The following is a 15,911-nucleotide window of genomic DNA, read 5'->3' as shown; positions in this document are numbered from 1 at the left end:
CCTCTCCCACATCCTCCTCACCCGGAGTCCTTTCCTTCAGCACGTAGAGGGGTTGGCCAGTTCCTTGCTCAGCCCCCAATTTCTCTCTTTCCTTCAGAGAAGACCTCCTGCGGAGCCCTGTCTGGGCCTCCAGCACCCTGTCCTCGCTCCCACAACGCTGCGCCCTGGAATGGATCCTTGCAGTGGTACCCAAGCCTCCATATTGCCACGCCCAGTGCACATCCTTCAGTCCCCATCTGTGGCTTTATTTAAAGGCTTTACCAGGCTGCCCTGGTGGCTCAGTGGTTGAGAGTCCACCTGCCGATGCAGGGGACACGGGTTTGTGCCCTGGTTTGGGAGGATCCCACATGCCGTGGATCGGCTGGGCCCGTGAGTTATGGCCGCTGAGCCTGCGCGTCCAGAGCCTGTGCTCCGCAACGGGAGAGGCCACGGCAGTGAGGGGCCCAGTACCACAAAAAAACAAACAAACAAACAAAAAAAGGCTTTACCTACTAATATTCCATATTAAACAAAGAGATGAAGTCCCTTTTCTATGATGAAGGGCAACAGGAACCAATTTGCACCTTTACCAACCCATATAGAGAAGGAGGAACACAGACTAAAAACAGAGCTACCACATGATCCAGCAATCCCACTCCTGGGCATATATCCAGAGAAAACCATAATTTGAAAAGATACACGCACCCTAATGTTCATTGCAGCACTGTTTCACAATAGCCAAGACATGGAAACAACCTAAATGTCCACTGATAGATGAATGGATAAAGAAGATGTGGGATATATGTATACAATGGAATACTACTCAGCCATAAAAAAGAATAAAAATAATGCCATTTGCAGCAACATGGATGGACCTAGAGATTATCATACTAAGTCAGAGAAAGACAAATACCGTATGATACCACTTGTATGTGGAATCTAAAAATACGATGCAAATGAACTTATTTACAAAACAGAAATGGACTCACAGACTTCAAAAACAAACTTATGGTTACCAAAGGGGGAAAGGTGAGGGGGAGGGATAAATTAGGAGTTTGGGATTAACATATACACACTACTATATATGACAAATACATATACATACATACAATATAACACATACATACTATATATAACATATACATATACTATGTATAACATATACACACTACTACTATATATGACATATACATACACATACATACAATATAACACATACATGCTATATATAACATATACTATGTATAACATATACATACTACTACTATATATAAAATAGATAGTCAACAAGGACCTACTGTCTAGCACAGGGAACTCTACTCAATATTCTGTAATAACCTGTGGGAAAAGAATCTGAAAAAGAATGGCTATATGTGTATGTATAACTGAATCACTTTGTTGTATACTTGAAACTAACACAACATTGTAAATCAACTATACTCCTATATAAAATAAAAATTTTGAAAAAGGTTGGCCAACACAGTCTTGCATTAGTTAAGTGCTTCTCCATAGCAGTTACCTAATCATATTCTGTTTGAGCCACCTCTTAAAGTAGTTTTCAGTGCTGCCTCTTAAGGCAGATTGGATCTAAGATTATAGTCAGATTAGAGGGCTAAGCTTCCTCAGATCTGTAAGGAAGATGCAGTCTGTCTTTGAGCTGTTCGGTCTCCTTGCTTGAGTGTCCTACCCTCTTTCTGATTTTGCGAACACTGGACCACACACACCACTGCCAGGGTCTGGGGCCTCGGTGCCGCTCCCCTCCACACCCCGGGCCTCCTCTAAGCCAGAAAAGAGCCGTACGGGCCTGCTCTTTCTGAAACAGAGGGCCCTGAACACCTCCTGTATCTCGAGAAGGATTTTTTTTTTTTTTTTTTTACCCCTGCCATCAGCTCGGGTAAACCAAGTCAAGAGAGAATATTTTGCACACAAGCAAGAGTTCACCCCCCTGAAGACGGAGTCAGGGAATGAGACTTTCAGGAATAAATAGGTCATTGTATGGTGACTGCAATCAGACATCTTCATTTCCGCAAATGAACAGAATCACACAGCGGAAGGGGTCTGGCCAGGGCTGACACACCTTCCAGGTCCCAGAGAAAGGGTGTCATTTCATGCAGTGACCCCAGAGAAAGGGGCGATGCCCTCCTGCTGCCCCGTCTGTCCAGAATTCCTCCAGGGACACGCCCAGGACATTCCTGCCCCAGGGCATCTAGCTGTTACCTGCCCCTCATCTCAGCTCAGACTATCTGCCGCATCACTACCTCTGCTCCAGCTGCCCTGCCGTAGGTTCTGTCCATCAGACAAGCCTGAGCCACAGGCTGCTCTCTCTGCCTGGAATATTCTCTCCAGGAAGCCTGGATCAGGACCCCTGCTATGAGCACCCTCTCCTGCATAATCCTTGGGAGAGCTGACAATCCCCCAAGTGGTAGGAAGTAGTCAGTAAAACTTTAAGAAGTACAGGGATTAAGGTCCATCCATACACACAGAGAGGCCCATAGCAGTGAGGCAGGAGATAGAGGGGCCCCACGCTAAACAGATAAAAGACAGAGACCACATATTTCTCATTCTTGAGGTCAAGGAGACCTTCCCGACTATACATGCACAGAAAAGCTCCTCAGAGGTCAAAAGGGGAGTGATATCAACCTACCCATAGGCCTCTTTGCTGGAGTCCATCTTGGCTAAGAAATGCACGCACACACGGGAGGGTCCTGAGATATTCCGAATACAGACTCAGATCCAGGCAAAGCAAGATGACTGGCCAAGGAAACCTGAAAGAAATGCCCCATAGAAGTGATCTAAACTACCACGAGGACACGACTCTCTCTGAGTGCGCCCGTGTGTCTATCCTCCTAATAAACACTTTACTTGTTTCGCTACTTTCTGTCTTTGTGGGAATTCATTTCTGCAAAGCTGGAGGGCCAGGGCCTTGTCACTGGTCATTAGTCTAGTGGCTACGATTCAGCGCTCTCACCATTACGGCCTGACCTCAATCTCTGGCCGGGAACCAAAATCCTGCTTCAAACCACCGCAGGCCAAGGCCCCCCAAGATCAGCAGGACCTGCTAAAAACCATGAAGGCCGATGCTCTTCTGTGGAACCTGGTGGAAGGGGGCTGGGAGGCTCAGATAGTTTCCCCCCTCCATGTCATCCAGAGCTTAAAGACTCCCTCCGAGTTCAGCAGCGTTGCTGCCACCTGGTGGTCATTTCTGGAACTTCCTCCAAGAGACTTGCAAGCCCTGCTCCTCACTAAATCCAACTTCCTTCATCTCAGTTTTGGCCACGGATGTACAAACGTACAACCCACCAGTGGTACGCAGACACGGCCCTGGATGAATGTGTGAGGCAGGTGGCCTTTGTACTCATTTCAGGGGCTCCCTTTCAGAACTACTCAGTACCTCTCATCATTCCTATTTGGGGGAAACTGATAAACTAAAGCACTAGAAAACTCATGTTTCCCTCTTATCACCTTAGAGCTATAGGAAGACGGCAATGTTTAATCAAAGGGTCGAGCATCCAGTGGTGGAATTCCAAGTATCAGAGGCCAGAACTGTTACGGACTGAATACTGGTTTCCCTCCTAAGTCCACGTGTTGAAGCCCAAATGCCTAACATGATGGTACGCGGTGGGGGGAGGGCGCCTTTGGAAGGTAATGAAGGTTAAATGAGGTCATGAGGGTGAGGCCCTCCTGTTAGGATTAATGCCCTTCTAAGACTCGACTCCTGAGTCTGAGAAAATATTTGAAGAGTTTATAGTTGAAAACATCCCTAACATGGGAAAGGAAATAGGCAATCAAGTCCAGGAAGCATAGAGAATCCCATACAGGAAAAACCCAAGGAGAAACAGGCCGAGACACATATTAATCAAACTATCAAAAATTAAATACAGGGACTGCCCTGGTGGCGCAGTGGTTAAGAATCCACCTGGCAGTGCAGGGGACACGGGTTCAAGCCCTGGTCCGGGATGATCCCACATGCCGCAGAGCAACTAAGCCCATGAGCCACAACTACTGAGCCCACACTCTAGAGCCTGTGAGCCACAACTACTGCAGCCCGCATGCCACAACTACTGAAGCCTGTGCACCTAGAGCTTGTGCTCTGCAACAAAGAGAAGCCACCACGATGAGAAGCCCACACACCGCAACAAAGAGTAGCCCCCACTCGCCACAACTAGAGAAAGCCTGCATGCAGCAACGAAGACCCAACACAGCCAAAACATAAATAAATAAATGTATTTAAAAAAATTAAATACAAAGAAAAAATATTAAAAATCAGCAAGGGAAAAGCAACAAATAACATACAAGGGAATCCCCATAATGTTATCAGCTGATTTTTTCAGCAGAAACTCTGCAGGCCAGAAGGGAATGGCAGGATACATTTAAAGTGATGAAAGGGAAAAACCTACAACCAAGATTACTCTACCCAGCAAGGATCTCATACAGATTCAACAGAGAAATCGAAAGCTTTACAGACAAGCAAAAGCTAAGAGAATTCAACACCACCAAACCAGCTCCACAGCAAATGCTAATGGAACTTCTCTAAGTGGGAAACACAAAAGAAGAAAAGGACCTACAAAAACAAACCCAAAACAATTAAGAAAACGGTAATAGGATCACACATATCCATAATTACCCTAAATGTGAATGGATTAAATGCTCCAACCAAAGGACACACACTGGCTGAATGGATACAAAAACAAGACCCATATATACGCTGTCTACAAGAGACCCACTTCAGACGTAGGGACACATACAGACTGAAAGTGAGGGGATGGAAAAAGATATTCCATGCCAATGGAAATCAAAAGAAAGCTGGAGTAGCCATACTCATATCAGACAAAATAGACTTTAAAATAAAGACTATCATAAGAGACAAAGAAGGACACTACATAATGATCAAGGGATCAATCTAAGAAGATATAACAATTAAAAATATATATGCACCCAACATAGGAGCACCTCAATACATAAGGCAAATGCTAACAACTGTAAAAGAGGAAATTGACAGTAACACGATAATACTTGGGGACTTTAACACCCCACTACACCAATGCACAGATCATCCAGACAGAAAATTAATAAGGAAACACAAGATTTAAATGATACAATAGACCAGATAGATTTAATTGATATTTATAGAACATTCCATCCAAAAACAGCAGAATACACTTTCTTCTCAAGTGCACATGGAACATTCTCCAGGATAGATAACATCTTGCGACACAAAGCAAGCCTTGGAAAATTTAAGAAAACTGAAATCATATCAAGCATCTTTTCTGACCACAACACTGTGAGACTAGAAATCAATTACAGGAAAAAATATGTAAAAAAACCAAACACATCGAGGCTAAACAGCGTGCTGCTAAATAACCAAGAGATCACTGAAGAAGTCAAAGAGGAAATAAAAAAATACCTAGAGACAAATGAAAACGAAAACACCACGACCCAAAACCTATGGGATGCAGCAAAAGCAGTTCTAAGATGGAAGTTTAGAGCAATACAATCCTACCTCAAGAAACAAGAAAACACCTAAAGGAACTAGAGAAAGCATAACAAACAAACAAACAAACAAACAAAACCCAGTTAGTAGAAGGAAAGAAATCATAAAGATGAGAGCAGAAATAAATGAAATAGAAACAAAGAAAACAATAGCAAAGATCAATAAAACTAAAAGCTGGTTCTTTGAGAAGAGAAACAAAATTGATAAACCATTAGCCAGACTCATCAAGAGTGACAGGACTCAAATCAATAAAATTAGAAATGAAAAAGGAAAAGTTACAACAGACACCGCAGAAATACAAAGCACCATAAGTGACTACTACAAGCAACTCTACGCCAATAAAATGGACAACTTGGAAGAGATGGACAAATTCTTAGAAAGGTACAATCTCCCAAGACTGAACCAGGAAGAAATAGAAAACATGAACAGACCAATCACAAGTAATGAAATTGAAACCGTGATTAAAATCTTCCAACAGGGCTTCCCTGGTGGTGCAGGGGTTGAGAGTCTGCCTGCCAATGCAGGGTACACGGGTTCGTGCCCTGGTCCGGGAAGATCCCACATGCCGCAGAGCGGCAGGGCCCGTGAGCCATGGCCGCTGGGCCTGCGCGTCCAGAGCCTGTGCTCCGCAACGGGAGAGGCCACAGCAGTGAGAGGCCCACATACCACAAAAAAAAAAAAAAAAATCTTCCAACAAACAAAAGGCCAGGACCAGAGGGCTTTACAGGTGAACTCTATCAAACATTTAGAGAAGAGCTATCACCCATCCTTCTCAAACTATTCCAAACAATTGCAGAGGAAGGAGGCTTCCCTGGTAGGGTAGTGGTTGAGAATCCACCTGCCAATGCAGGAGACACGGGTTTGAGCCCTGGTCCAGGAAGATACCACATGCCGTGGAGCAACTAAGCCTGTGTGCCACAACTACTGAACCTGAACTCTAGAGCCCAAAAGACACAACTACTCAGCCCACGTGCCACAACCACTGAAGCCCGTGCACTGCAATGAAGAGTAGCCCCCGCTCGCCGCAACAAGAGAAAAGTCTGCGTGCAGCAACGAAGACCCAGTGCAGCCAAAAATTAATTAATTTTTAAAAATTGCAGAGGAAGGATCACTCCCAAACTCATTCTATGAGACCACAATCACCCTGACACCAAAACCAGACAAAGATACCACAAAAAAGAAAATTACAAACCAATGACACTGATGAACATAGACATAAAAATCCTCAACAGAACAATAGCAAACCAATACAACAATGCATGAAAAGAATCATACACCACGATCAAGTGGAATTTATCCCACTTGACAGTGAAATTCAGGACGGCAAGAATTTTTCAGTATCCACAAATCAAATCTCAATAGATGCAGAAAAAGCTTTTGACAAAATTCAATACACATTTATGATAAAAACTCTCCAGAAAGTGGACATAGACACAACCTACCTCAACATAATAAAGGCCATATACAACAAACCCACAGCAAACATCATTCTCAATGGTGAAAAACTGAAAGCATTTCCTCTAATATCAGGAGCAAGACAAGGATGTCCACTCTTGCCACTCTTATTCAACAGTTTTGGAGGTCCTAGCCACAGTATACGGAGAAGAAATCTGATTTATAAAAGGAAAACAAATTGGAAAAGAAGAAGTAAAACTGTCACTGTTTGCAGATGACATGATACTATACATAGAAAATCCTAAAGGTGCCACCAGAAAACTACTAGAGCTAATCAATGAATTTGGTAAAGTTGCAGGATACAAAATTAATGCACAGAAATCTCTTGCATTCCTATAAACGAACAACAAAAGGTCAGAAAGAGAAATTAAGGAAACAATCACATTCACCACTGCAACAAAAACAATAAAATACCTAGGAATAAACCTACCCAAGGAGGTAAAACACCTGTACTCAGAAAACTATAAGACACTGGTGAAAGAAATCAAAGCTGACAGAAACAGATGGAGAGATATACCATGTTCTTGGATTGGAAGAATCAATATTCTTAAAATGACTATACTATCCAAGTCAATCTGCAGATTCAATGCAATCCCTATGAAACTACCAATGGCATTATTCACAGAACTAGAAAAAAAAGTCACAATTTGTATGGAAATACAAAAGACCCCGAATAGCCAAAGCAATTGTGAGGGAAAAAAGTGGAGCTGGAGGAATCAGGCTCCCTGACCTCAGACTATACTATAAAGCGACAGTAATCAAGACAGTATGGTACTGGAACAAAAACAGAAATATAGAATAATGGAATAGGATAGAAAGCCCAGAGATAAACTCGTACACCTATGGACATCTAATCTATGACAAAGGAGGCAAGAACACACAATGGAGTAAAGACAGCCTCTTCCACAAGTGGTGCCGGGAAAACTGGACAGCTACATGTAAAAGAATTGAAATTAAAATACTCCCTAACACCATACACAAAAATAAACTCAAAATGGATTAAAGACCTAAATGTAAGACCGGACACTATAAAACTCTTAGAGGACACTCTTTGACATAAATCACACCAAGAGCTTTTTTGACCCACCTTCTAGAGTAATGGAAATAAAAACAAAAATACACAAATGGGACCTAATAAAACTTAAAAGCTTTTGCACAGCAAAGGAAACCATAAACGAGATGAAAAGACAACCCTCAGAATGGGAGAAAATATTTGCAAATGAATCAACGGACAAAGGATTAATCTCCAAAATATACAAACAGTGTATGCAGCTCAATATCAAAAAAACAAACAACCCAACCAAAAAATGGGTGGAAGACCTAAACAGACATTTCTCCAAAGCAGACATACAGATGGCCAAGAGGCACATGAAAAGATGCTCAACATCACTAATTATTAGAGAAATGCACATCAAAACTTCAATGAGCTATATCACCTCACACCAGTCAGAATGGCCAGAATCAAAAAATTTACAAACAATAAATGCTGGAGAGGGTGTGGAGAAAAGGGAACCCTCCTACACTGTTGGTGGGAATGCAAATTGATACAGCCACTATGGAGAACAGTAGGGAGGTTCCTTAAGAAACGAAAAATAGAATTACCATATGACCCAGCAATCCCACTACTGGGCATATACCCTGAGAAAACCATAAGACACATGCACCCCAGTATTCATTGCAGCACTATTTACAATAGCCAGGTCATGGAAGCAACCTAAATGCCCATCAACAGACGAATGGATAAAGAAGAAGTGGTACATATATACAATGGAGTATTACTCGGCCATAAAAAGCAATGAAATTGAGTCATTTGTAGAGACGTGGATGGACCTAGAGCCTGTCATAGAGAGTGAAGTAAGTCAGAAAGAGAAAAACAAATATCGTATATTAACGCATATAGGAGGAATCTAAAAAAGTGGTACAGATGAACCTGTTTGCAAGGCAGAAATAGAGACACAGGTGTACAGAACAAACATATAGACACCAAGAGGGAAAAAGGGGTGGGGTGGGATGAATGGGGAGATTTGGATTGACATATATACACTAATATGCATAAAATAGGTAACTGAGAACCTGCTGTATAGCACAGGGAACTCTACCTACTTCACTGTACAGTAGAAACCAACACAACATTGTAAAACAACTATATCCCAATTAAAAGACACCTGGGCTTCCCTGGTGGCGCAGTGGTTGAGAGTCCCCCTGCCAATGCAGGGGACATGGGTTCATGCCCAGGTCCGGGAAGATCCCACATGCCGCAGAGCGGCTGGGCCCGTGAGCCATAGCCGCTGAGCCTGCGCGTCGGAGCCTGTGCTCCGCAACGGGAGAGGCCACAACAGTGAGAGGCCTGCGTACAGCAAAAAAAAAAAAAAAAAAAAAAAAAAAGACACCTGAGAAATGGCCATCTGCAAGCCAGGAGGAGAGCCTTCACCAGAACCCAACCACCCTGATCTCCAACTTCCAGCCTCTAGAAATGTCAGGAAATAAATGTCTGCTGTTTAAGGCACCCCGTCTGTGGTATTTGTTGGTGGAATCCCCTGGGAACTCAAACCCCACCAGCGGGGGTGTGAATCTGTGGAGGGCAGCCCTGTCTCCCACCTCTGCTCACCAGGACCTTGCTGCCCTTTCATTTTTAGTTGTGGGACTTCTGGAAGAAGTTGTGCTGCCCACAGCAGGGATGAAGGAGCCAGAAGCTGCAGACACGTGGGTGAGGAAGGAAGCCCGGGAAACGAGGGCCTGACTCAGGTGTGCTCACCAGAACAATAGTTCAACCCAATAAAGGTAGTTAGCAGGTGATGATGGTGTATTTTAATTGAAATCTGAACAAAAGGCTCCAGGCAGAGCCTAGTGAGAAGGTTCCCGCTCTTAGCCTGAAGATCCGGTTTCTATTCGAGCTCCCCAGGACTGCATTAGATTCTGAGCAACAGGACCTCACAGTTCATTCTCGGGTGTCAGCAAAAGACGAACGTGTGCAAATGCCAAGCCACGCAGCCCCGTTCTAGATTGTGCGATTGATACTTTGTACTCAAGGATGAATTTACATGTATCCCTGTTGCATTTCCACCTGTTAAGAGTCAACAGATCATTCCAGGTGCATTAAATAAAACGCAAACCCTTTACCGGGGGCCACGGGGCTCTGCTATGCAGCTCCTACCAACATCTCCAACCTGCTCTGCAGACGCTGGCGCTTGAATGCAAGGAATGCAAAGATATTACCTCTGTCTTTCAGTAGCTCTTAGCTGGTGGGAAACCCTTACTGTGCCCCAGGGCCCTATCAGGATGGCGGGGGAGGTGTGTGGAATTTTCATCTGCAACAAAAGGCCACGTGCTACCAAAAGAGGAGGAGAAATTCTGCCCTGGCGTCTTTTTGAAGTGCCGCTGCCAGCACCTCCCGCGTCCAGGCTCTCGGGTGTCAGCGCACCTGGAGGCCTGATCACGCGGAGTCGGGGTGGGGCGGGGGCGGCATTCTCACTGCGCATGCGCTGAGTCCCCGCTCGCCCCCTTGACTCCCCCTCCCCCAGTCCCTCCCCCCCGCCAGCAGAGAGGATCCCCCATATCCCGGCGACCAATAACTCTGTCTCCCGGGTTCCCAACCAGAGGGGATTTGCCCTCAGGAGACAGCTGGGAATGTCTGGAGACAATTTTGGGGTCTCACCACTGTGGGTCCTGGGGGGTGCCACTGGTGTCTAGTGGGTGGGCGCCAGGGTGCTGCCGACCACCCTACGACGCACAGGACAGGCCCCCAGAATCAAGAGTGACAAGGCTTGTCAACACTCACCTGGGCCGGCCTTCCAGTCTCTTCACAGCGGAGGACCCAGGGAGCACGGCGTCTGGCTTGGACGGATCCGGTTCTCGGCCGTCAGAAGATGCCAGGGAGGGAGTGGGCTGTATCCCACTTTCCAGCCCCAAACCACCTCTTTTCGGGGCAGCCCCTTCACGGGCAGCTGACTGTGACATTGTGGCCCGCAGTGGGAAGAAGGAAGAGGGCCTCCGGCTCCCGGGGCTCCAGGCCTCCTTCCTCTGGCCTCCGCACTCCCGGGTCCCGCTTCTTCGCCACCACCATTTGGGCTTTTCTAACTTTGGCCCTTCCGTGCTGGTTTTAAGCTACGTCCGCCGTCACACGTAGGGCTTGGGAGGGAGGAGCCAGGGGGCGTCCCAGGCTGCAGAGCCCACTCCCCGCAGCCCAGCCCGAGTGGGCGCAGCTGGGCGCGCTGAGCCGTAACTACGGGGCGTGGAAAGCCCACCGGCCGGGAATTTGCTGGAGAAGAGGATCAGCTGGAAGCCCAACGCGGAGGAAAGGGCTGAGGACCTGGGGGCGGCTCCGCGGAGCTGCAGAGGCAGGACCCACCCGGGAAGCCGGGCCCGGACACCCGCTGTGGGGCTGGGCCGGTGCCTGAGGGACGGCGCAGAGGCGATGTAGTAAATGTAGGTCGCAGCCAGAATCAGAAAGGCCTTGCACGCGAAGCCACAAAGGCAGTACTTTTCCTCGTGGGCGAAAGGGAAGAACCAGTGGATTTTAAGCAGAAAAGGGACGCGGTTTGCACCTTGACGAGCATTTTGGAAGAGATGTGGAGACAGATGAGAGGGAAGCAGAGGCTCAGAGGTGGGAAGGGCCCGTGAACGTGCATGGTGCCCGCGCAGAAGCTAAGGGGACAGATCACGAAGAAGTGACTCCACGTTGTCCTAACTGGAGGTGTGGGTCTGTGTGTTTCCACTCGGCCCAGAGTCTCACTTCTCTTGCTCCTTCCATCCACCTCTGCCTTCTGCAAAACTAAAGCATACTGCTCGCCCACGGATGACATTCACAAGAGGGAAATCTCTGAATTCCATCAACATTAGCCATTGCTTGTGCGGCCAAGCACGCGGCCTGCATTCTGTTGCCATAGCAATACCAGATGCTTCTGGGAAGATGGCGGTACTGAGAAGAACTGACAATATTAAAAAAAATAGTTTGTTTTTTTTTTTTTTAACTGGAGACCAAAGTTTTGAAAAATTACTGTGTCAGGTTCAGTCACACCAAAGCCTAAGGAAGGACAGACCTCCCAGCAAACATCTTGACGCTTCCGAAGCTTTCTCAAGGAACCAGTATGATGGGGGCAGCCACACAGTCCACCTACCAACCTGGGCTCTAACCACCCGCTTCTCGGTCAGGGCACAACTGTCCTGCCCTAGCTGCTTCCAAAGAGGACACCACCCACTTCTGGTTGCCCCTGCAGTGTGAAAGCTGCCAGTTCTGGGAAGAAGAGCACAGGCCCTTCAGGTGAAGACCCGTGTGGCCTGCAGCCTGGCTGACAGGCATGCCCACAGGTGACACAGGTTAGCTCCAGGCCGCCCTGGAGCTCAGGCTGCCCTCCTCTCACGAGAGCACCAGTCGCTGGACCAGGGCATGGAAGTGGCTTTCTGCCACACTGTCTTCCTGCCTCGGAATTAGAAAAGACAGGGTGTTGCTTTGAGTAAGTGACCCCATCCGCTGACCTCTCCCAAGACCTTTCCTCACGTCTTTCCCAGTGGGAACCAGGGCTGGAAAATGGCACCTGAGGGGAGATGGCCTATTCCAGGGATAAGGGGGAGGAGGGAGGTGACTGAGGGGACAGGCACTCTGGGGTGATGTGATGGGGGCGATTGTGGCTCTGAAGTCAGGAAGAGTGGCACTGACGTCAGCAGGCAGCTTCCAGAAGTTGAGAAGCACCAAAGAGACAAGAGAGGTTGAGTCAAGGAAGATTCCAGGTGACGTCTGCAGAGCCAGAGGGTTTGCTGTCCATGAGAAAAGAAGAGGAGCTGCCCTAGAATGTGGCAACGGAACGCACGCCCAGGGCTCAGTTCCAGTCCGTACAGAGCTGGTATGTTCTGTCTGTTTTGTTTTTGAGAAAAGAAATTGCATGTACCAAGCTACTGTTTGGATTTCAAATGGGAATTGAGGTTGGCGGTAAGGCTCGGTTTGAAAATATATATTTTATCTAAGAAATGATTTTTGTTCCCAGAAGATAAAAATATTTAAACAAATTAAAGCTTTTTTCTTGAGGGAGTTTTGTTTCTCAGAATTTGGCTTTCCTACGGGAAGCTGAGATTGCTTATGGAAATGGCCCAGAGGTAGTAACTGAAAGCAAGTTTAAGTTATGTATGTAAGAGAAATCAAAAGTGCTTAAAGCATCGAAAGTCGTGTTCTGATGTCCTCTATTTCTTCCGCATACACCTCCTGAAGTAAATTCTCTCATTTTAGAAAAACCTCTGATAGATCAGTCTAAAATCCTCAAGTGACTAGTAGGTTTTATTCAGATACATAATACTAACCCTATGTTTTTACTTTTGTGTTCTTAGCATATTATAAAGAGAGAGAAATCTCTACATTAAGTTCTAAAATTCTGCTTTACTAAAACAAAAACTGGAAGGACTGGAGTCAATTTAATGAATCCTAATGCCACTGCTAGGTATGGGACCACACGTGGTACATCTGACCTGGGTGGAAAACCATTTGGCATTCTTAGCTGCAAAATCTTGGACCAGTGGCTGAAACTCTCTGCCTCAGTTTCCTCATCTGGAAGAGAGGGATATCATAGGATATTATACTTCTGGAACATCTAGGACTAGGTTCAGCTACGCATGCCAGAAAACTCCAAATAATAATGGCCTAGGGCTTCCCTGGTGGCACAGTGGTTGAGAGTCCGCCTGCCGTTGCAGGGGACATGGGTTCGTGCCCCGGTCCGGGAGGATCCCACATGCCGTGGAGCAGCTGGGCCCGTGAGCCATGGCCGCTGAGCCTGCACGTCTGGAGCCTGGGCTCCGCAACGGGAGAGGCTGCAATAGTGAGAGGCCCGCGTACTGCAAAAAAAAAATAATAATAATAAAATAAAATAAATAATAATGGCCTAAACCGGAGAGAAGTCTATCCCTCTGTCATGCCCAGGCCACCTAGAGGGGGGGTCCACAGCTGGTGTTGCAGGCAGTCCACAGGGTCAGATGTGTAGGCTCCCCCTCGAGGCTCTCTCCTGTTCCCGGTTACCTCATGGTTCAAAAGGGCTGCTGAAGCTCCAGGATCCATTGGTGAAAACAGGAAAGCAGGGAGAACCACACGTCCCTCCCTTTAAGGACACTTGCTGGAAGTTGCATAAACCACTCCTTTTAGCTGGTGGGCACATGGCCACACCTGGCTGGGAGAGAGGCTGAGAAGTGTGATCTTTACACTGGTGAAGAAGCAGGACTCTGCACCACATCTGTTGCACGGTACACCTGTGCAGTCAGTGTTGTTGCCTAGAAAACACTTAGAACGCTGTGTGCCTGGCAGTCGCTGCACCTCGTGTGACCTGCTGTCAGCACACATGCAGTGGTGGAGGCGCTGAGGAAACATCCCTGTCGAGGGATTCCCTCCTCGGCTATCCTCTTCTGTTCTTTCTTACTCCTGATTTTAGACACTGGGATTGGGGTTGGCGAGAGGCCACAGTTGTACTTTCTTTCATCAAGGATGGCTTATCCACTCTAGGCATCAGGGTGGTAATTTAGGGCTTAAAGCAGAGACTGCAATGCTCTGCGCAGTGGCCCCAGGCTGGTGGAGGCAGGGGTGGGGGGCCTGGGGGAGCCAGAAAGCTGAAAGGAGTGGCAGCTACCCAGTTCCTGTGGGAATGTGGGTCTAGAGGAAGCAGAGCTGCCGGATCTTCCAGTTTTAAGAGAATCTGGATTCTTACGTGACATCTCTTTTTGTTCACTGTGAACACTTTTCTTATTATGGCCACAGGCAAGCAATCCGTCCACTAAGACCGCATGAGATGAAAATAATTAGGTAAGGGGCAGGCTGGACGAAGCGATCAGGAGCCATAGCTGGAGGGCGCGCTCGTGAAAAACGCATGTGGAGAGACATGGGGGGAGGTGGGCCTGAGGTCCTTGAGTCCGCAGCCCCTCCCTTCTTAGCAGGATGAGGAACCCAAGGAAGGAAGTTTGAATGCTTAAGCTATAATTTTATGATTTAAGAGCTTTGTTTGCATGATTTCTATTCCAAGGGGCTGGAGGAATGGGAAGATTACTGTTTCCTAATATTTACAATGGTATCAGGGCTTCCCTGGTGGCACAGTTGTTAAGAATCTGCCTGCCAATGCAGGAGACATGGATTCCAGCCCTGGTCTGGGAAGATCCCATATGCCATGGAGCAACTAAGCCACAACTACTGAGCCTGCGCTCTAGAGCCCGTGAGCCACAACTACTGAGCCCGTGCGCCCTAGAGCCCATGCTCCACAACGAGAAGCCACTGCAGTGAGAAGCCCCCGCCACAACTAGAGAAACCCTGTGCACAGCAACGAAGACCCAACGCAGCCAAAAACAATAAATTAATTAATAAAAAAAAATAAACTGTCCACTTTGTAGTTTTAAAATGGTATCCTAGAAATATAATACAGTGGTCACTTAAAAAAGAACAAAGTCATATTTCTGCTTTTGTGTTTGATTCACTAGGAAGCTAGAGACATTATTCTCTGAATCTTAAGGGCTCCTCTAAGAAAACTCTCCAGAGGTTCTTGTGTGACTCTATGAGCTACTAGGAATTTTATGTTGACTTTCAAAGCCACAGAGGAGGTGGCATGAAGATGCTTGATTCTTCCTCTCACTTTCTCTTCAAAAAGCAACCTTCCGGTATTCTCAAAAATAGAAAAGGGGAAAATTATCATTTAGGTACATTGAACTATGTACACCGTGACCAAGGTATACTTTCTTGGCACAAAGATGATAATGATAAAATTATAAATCTCTTATTCTGACTTGTATGAGTAAACACTATAAATATATGAGAAAACAGAATCACCATAGGCGAGGGTCAGTAGAAATATCAGATTAAAGAATGAGGTTAAAGATGAAAGAAACAGACCTGATAAAACTGAAGCTATGGCAAGCATCAGATCTAAAATATAACAATAACAGCAAACACATATAACAGTAACTATGAGACTTCTCTGTGCCTTTTCTTCTTTCCACATGTGAGGAAAGGCACAGAGAAGTTACGTAG

The sequence above is a fragment of the Mesoplodon bidens genome (genome assembly GCF_964165515.1).
Source record: "Mesoplodon bidens genome assembly, chromosome: 3".
NCBI lineage: Eukaryota > Metazoa > Chordata > Mammalia > Artiodactyla > Ziphiidae > Mesoplodon > Mesoplodon bidens.
Note: the sequence above shows the minus strand (reverse complement) of the source record.